The following is a 6,832-nucleotide window of genomic DNA, read 5'->3' as shown; positions in this document are numbered from 1 at the left end:
TTATTTACTTAGAGTGTGGGTGGGTAAGACTGATCATTCCCAAGTTGCTCTAAAAATGTGAAGCAAGCAGCCCGGTTAGAATTTTTCAACATTTTCAGAAGTGAAAACAAGGAAAAAAGCCATTAGAAGCCACGATGGTTGACGGTTCAGCACTATGCATCACGAAAACTGGCCATGAGCCACATTCTGCCTTCATGACTGCATTGCAAACCCAGAGACCCTCCCATGGCAAGAAAACCCATACAACAGAATATATAACATAATACAGTTTCCCTAGGTCGAGATATTGCTACCTCTGTTTAAATTTCTCACACTTCGAAAACTGACATTTGATTTGCACGGCAATTCTAATGAATTCTGGAATCTCTGGACACCCTTCTGGAAGTAATCTGAAAGTCTATGTGATAAACAGTATTACAACCTTTAGCCCTAGCTCTGTGTATGTGGGAAAATTTGCAGGGTCTCAGTGTACTGTTTCTGTCTGTAAGCTATTTCTAAAATAAAATGTATATACATGCAATCTTCTAACTCCAAAGACACGACAGGTCTTCAGACTAACTCCAGTCCAAAGACATGCTCTTCAGGTTCCCCATAGTGTGTGAGTGATAGAGAGAGTGTGTTCCACTGATGTTATGGATGAGTGACCCAATATAAGTAGTGTATCTAGCAGTGTAAGTTACCTTGGTGAATAAGGTGTGTCGGCTGATGACACTATGTAGAGTTCATTGGAAGTCGCTTTGGAGAAAAGCGTCTGCTAAAAAAATAAATGTAAATGTAACTGTGCAATATGAATTAACCAACGTATAAGCAGTCACATAACCTTTTAATTAAATTCTAAATTGAAATTTAGTTTGGAAGAAAACAAACCAAACAAATACTAATAAGTCCTGCAGCAACAATCATTTAAATCATTTTAATGTGTCACAGTCTGCTCTCTTCCTTGCATAAAGCATATTTTCAAGGATAATTACTTCCTAATTAGTGTACCTGTGCTCTGTACAGTGTGAAAAATGTCTTAGATGTTTCTGTCTTTTCATTGCTTTCTACTCTTGCTCTGAGATTAAATAAAAGGAGTGTTTTCATCATTTTTATGTCATTCACAGACAGGAGCATCCTGTGACTGAATTAGAGTTTCCACTCAACTTAAAGAGCAAGTAAGCTTATTTCACCTTAGCTTTTCTCCAGCCGATCTCAAACACCTCCTCTCATGCTCTTTCCGAGACAGTAACTAATAAAGTCTGTGCAGCCGAAGTGAGACGCCTGTGGCTTGGAGCTGTGAGATGCAGTGAGATGCAGTGAGATGCAGTGAGAATGCAGTGAGAATGCAGTACACCCACTCCAGCAATTACAATCTGTCTGTTTAGGTTACAAAACAAGCTTTTCAAGTTGCATCTGAAGATCCTCAGTACAGTGCAATCAAGGGCAGGCAAATTGCTTTTTTTCAAGCTGCTTCTTTCGAGATCTGATTGTGTAAAAAAAGTTCACATTCTTTATTATTCTCTACTCAAAGATTTGGAATAAGAAGGATTTAGCCTCGGAATTTTACAGCAAGGCAATTCATTAGGATTTTCTTTAACAAAAACATGAGTTGCCTTCAACAAGCTGCCTGAAAAAAAAAAATCAGAAAATAGATTTGGTACATTTAAATTATGGGAAATTGTCTATATGTTACACGGATTCATCTCGAAGCAAATGGTAGGAAAAGAGATGTCAAATTGGAGCGCAATTGCAAAAGGCAGATGGTGTTTGTTTTGCAGTTGGTGTCCTTTGGGTGAATCGCTGTTAGGCTGCATTATTTTTCTTTCAGGGGACTATGAATATTTTATCTGACCTCGGGGATGACGATTATTACATAAATGCCAAGGTTCGTAGCACTCTTCTTGTTGATGCCAGTGCTGGCTGAATTACAGCTGTACTGTGGAGCAATGCAGGGGGTGGGCGGAGGTCAATCAGGAGATGCTCCTTTGTCGCGGTAATCAAATGTAGTTTAACATTTCCTGCTCGAGTTATTATGGAGGAAATCACCACAAAGTGACTTTTCCATGGAGCCTGCTTGACGGGATCACGTCAGGAAACCTCATTAACTAATAGAGTAAATAGCTTGTTGCCTTCTGTAAACATCCTATAACACTGCGACCTCTGACCTGGCTGAGCTCTGCTCCGCACTCACTCGGCCCCTAACGCTGTGATATTTATAGCTCCCAAATTCTATAATGCATAGAGAGTCCAGCCAGTTGAGCCCAAAAAAGAGATTTTAATTTTTACACTGTTATTGACTAACCAAAACCACACAGAAACCTACAGTCGACAGGTTACCATCATGTATTTACTTAAAATGTTTTTACTAAACTTACTTATTTATTCAGCATTTACATTTACTTCATTTGGCAGAAGTGAACATGTACTATAAATTAATTTTCCTTCATACACTTGCTTTTCTTAACTGCTTCTCCAAGTCTGGGCCGCATTGGTCTGGAGCCTCTTAAATAAAAATGACCCTTGTGGAATCACACATAGAATTACATACATATTACATACATATTTCTTTCTCTTGGTGTAATTCGCTCGTTGTCTTGTTCTCTGTGATGCACGTCACTTTGGAGAAAAGTGTCTGCTAAATGAAAAAATGTAAATGTATAAATGGAATTCTCCTAAGTATTATTCAATTCATTTTATATAAGGTGAGCTGATATAGTTTTATTTTCTGCATTTTAATCTTTACTTAAAGCATTTGAGTCACTGTACAACTGCATCAACAAAGCAGCTAAGCAGTTTTTTTTTAAAATATATTTCTGCTGTCTGTTTGCTGTCTACAAGGGGGTGCGGTGGTGCAGTGGGTTGGACCGGGTCCTGCTCTCCGGTGGGTCTGGGGTTCGAGTCCTGCTTGGGGTGCCTTGCGATGGAGTGGCGTCCTGTCCTGGGTGTGTCCCCTCCCCATCCAGCCTTATGCCCTGAGTTGTCAGGTTAGGCTCTGGTTCCCTGCGACCCCATATGGGACAAGTGGTTCAGAAAATGTGTGTGTTTGCTGTCTTTTTTCTTTCTCTTTGGAAGCTGGTGAACTTGTAGTTTTACCGCAATTATGCAAAATAGCACTTCTGCGTTCTCTAATAGCACTTAGCATCTTGTTCATGAGTGAAACAGCAAGGCCTTTGCCGGAACCTGAACTTGCCGCTTCCTTTGGTGAATGCAAAAATATAGGTGACATGGTCTGTTCACTTGACTATGCATTAAAATTTCTGTTTGCAAATGAGCAGAATTTGTGTTTGTGTCAGGTATGCGAATCTATTTACTGAAGATGCACGCACTTACTATGGTACGTGTGCCTTCTCTCTGTCCTTGGATGTAATGCTCAGAGGTGCTGCTTTTTGCTGCATTGCGCAGCGACGTGTTATAGTTGTGCAGGAACATTGGCATTCTGGCAAAGCTCCTTCTTCTGTACAGCAGACAAATAAAATATTAATAAAAGAAAATTTTGATACCCTGTCAATGAGCTCCCCCGCAACATCTCGCACTGAAACCCTCAGCTACAATGATGACATGACACCTGGTCGGTGCCTACAGCTACCTGCATGGACACACCTTTTTTTTTTAACTTTTTTCCAAAAAAAGAAGCTACGACAACACTTTTGTTGATTTATTTTGGCTTTCTGTTTTAAGTTTCATTGCGCATTAGATGTGGTCTATAGTTTCTCAGTCCAGAATGTCCAAATATTTATTACCATTTAAACCCTGACCAAAAACATCCCCGCTGATAACGGCTGATTCAGCTGTCAGTCCAGTAGGAGCGAGCAGGGACATGTGCAAAGATCTCAGTGTCCTTAATGGGCTTCTAAGTGTCCTTACAGAACCGCTGAAATTCCAAGCATGTTCACTAAAGTCCCAGGTGTGTTTCCTGAGATCCAAAGCGCACAGTGATGTTCTGAGATTGCTCACATGGTCCCTCCACTTTACTGAGGTGAGCAGCTTTGACGGTAGAAGCAATAACAGTCCGTAACAATTTCCCTATCTGGCTAAAAGAACTTCAAAATACTGTCATATAAAATGGGAGTTCATATGGCAGCATTTTTTTATATATTTCTGCTTGTGTTTCTTTATTATTTGGGTTAAGTATAGCCAGCCCACATCCGTTTGCTTTCTCTTGGAGGCTGGTGAACCTGTGGTTTTAGTGAAATTATAGAAGGTGGCACTTCTGCGTTCTCTGACAGCTCTTATGATCCAGTTCAATGTGTTAGTGCAGAAAATATGAGAAAGAAAGGTACCCTGGAGCCCAAGGGCTAAAGCGCATGGTGGTAATGGATTTCCAACAGGCTGGAGATAGCAGGGTAAGAAGGAAGGGGTGAGTTGTTGCTGGGTCTCCATGTCTCACACACACACACACACACACACACAGTTACCCTGGAGACTGCAGCCACATGAAGAACTGTGACACAACCCCAGCAGCCTTAGTGATGGCAAGAAAGGCTCTATTCATCAGTGAAGGCATTGTTTCTCCTGTGTAAAGTTAGTGTGACATCATGCACATATCTGCTATTGTAATACATGCTATACATACAAATGTATGGAATTACGTTTCACAGTAGAAGAAATCTGATGAATAATCAAAAAATGTGCTGTTTTTCCAAGACACGTATTGTGCAGATGAAGCTATTAGCAGATAGCAGATAATAAATTATCTGTGTGATTTAAAAGCTGATCCATTCCTGAATGCTATGAATGCTGTGGGATTATGACCTGTGGAAACCCTGAAGTTAATACACACATGGGTTACTACCACTTGTGATTTTCTCAAACCTTGTATTTCACTTTACTTTCCTTTCTGTTCTCCCTTAAATGCTACCACACCAATACAGTACTGATTAATCATGTTCAATCTTTTTTCTATTCACAAGGGCCTTTGAGTAAAAAATGTCCCGCAACCAAAGCCTTTACATTTTTTTCTTGCTTCGTTCTCTAAAAATGTAATTGTAAAAGCTTTATCATCACCAAAATTACCTCCATCACAATTAGGTTATCATTTGAAATAAGGTATTGTGGAAAATTTTTTTTATTATGAGTGTATTACATTGTAATTTTGTATGTATTTAAGAGTAACTTTCGGAGAATGAAAGAAGAAAGAAATGTAGGTTGTTAAGGATCGTGCTCTTTGACATATGTTCATTATTAATTCAAAATGTGGAACGTCTTGCATTATTTGTGTTTGTGCTTCAAAGTGTCTTGGAAGTAAACATTTGCTGCTTTCCACATCGCATTTATTGCCCCTTGCTGTTGAAGAAATTGATGAACTAAGGAAACTCTCAAAGCAGAAAGCAGAAATCCTACAGATACGGAAAATTTTTGGTACGGTTAACAAAAATGTTTTGAAAATGCAGTTGGGTAGCTTTTATTTCCAGAAAGTGTTAAGATTTAATTCAGCTAGCCATGGAAATGCCATCTAAAAATAGAATAGTTTATCCCTTATCCAGCCAAGCTGTATTTCACTGATAGTGTATGAGAAAAGGCAATAAGCCAGAACAAGGAAAAATGTGCAATGTTCAGCAAAAACCCAACAATACATGCAGGAATAATTAGGAGCATGCTGTGGAATTCCTCTGATCCCTCTTTGCTCTTCTGCAAGCACTAAAGGGCAAATGTGCCATGGACAGGCCACAAACTTGTAACTGAAGGCTGCTGTTTAAACTGAGTCATCCAGTCATAACATTAAGTCCCTAGGATGTATTGCTCCAGTAATTTACCACTGAAATGAGTTTTAAAATTACATTTTATAATCAAACAAATATGATGGAAAACAATATGCGCAATATATGCTCTCAAAACACATCTCTTCCAGACCCATGTCTGTCCTATCTCCAATTTGCTCCATAAACCTTCACTATCTATCTGTTTTAAAAAAATGCTCCCTATCAATTCTATATGCAGCTACTTGTGTAATACTGTATATGCTGACAAAAATGGTGTCATGTGTCTGTATCTCCTTCTGTTGATCAACTGCACTTTTGGTTTAAAAAAGCATCTGCTGAACGAATACATTTAAAAGTCAATGTAATTATGTGACTGTTCCATAGAAATCTACATTAAATGTTATATCTGGAAAAATTTTAGAACAGGTCCAATGTCTTTGATCAGATCAGCCAACTACATGAGGCGCTGCTTATCTCTGAAAGCGTCAGCTGAAGCCCAGTGACTCGAACCCCACCGCACAGACGCCGGCATCTGCATTTCCCCCAAGGAAACACATGTACACAAGCCAAAGCAAAGCTATTGTAGAATTACAGCACACCGCGGTGATTCCTTTTCAATGTGGAGAGACTTGCAGAGAAAGGGAAGGTGTGAAGTTTTGAGAAAGAATGCCAAGGTGAGCGTTGTCTTATTGTAAGTGCATCATGATGCAATTCAGGTTGTTTTCTTTTGAAGAAAGCCATTCAGTACACACACACACACACACACTTTCAGAACCGCTTGTCCCATATGGGGTCACGGGGAACCGGAGCCTACCCGGTAACACAGGGAGGAAGGCCGGAGGGGGAGGGGACACATCCAGGACAGGATGCCAGTCCGTCACAAGGCACCCCAAGCAGGACTCGAACCCCAGACCCACTAGAGAGCAGGACTGTGGTCCAACCCACTGCACCACCACACCCCCCCATTCAGTACACTGAGAAGGCAATTCTCAAACCTTTACACACAGTGCTTCCTCTGGTGAAACTCCCCTCCAGGAGTCCAATTCTGTAATATTTCTGAGGGAAGTAAACCTATACCTTTTGAGAGTGTTTTAAGCATCTTTATTCTCTGCTCAGTAGAGTTTTGTCAGAGAAAATTTTAATAGTGAACACTG

Source organism: Scleropages formosus, chromosome 1 (assembly GCF_900964775.1).
Source record: "Scleropages formosus chromosome 1, fSclFor1.1, whole genome shotgun sequence".
NCBI classification, from domain to species: Eukaryota; Metazoa; Chordata; class Actinopteri; order Osteoglossiformes; family Osteoglossidae; genus Scleropages; species Scleropages formosus.
The sequence above is the reverse complement of the archived record's forward strand: the minus strand, read 5'-3'. Positions refer to the sequence as shown.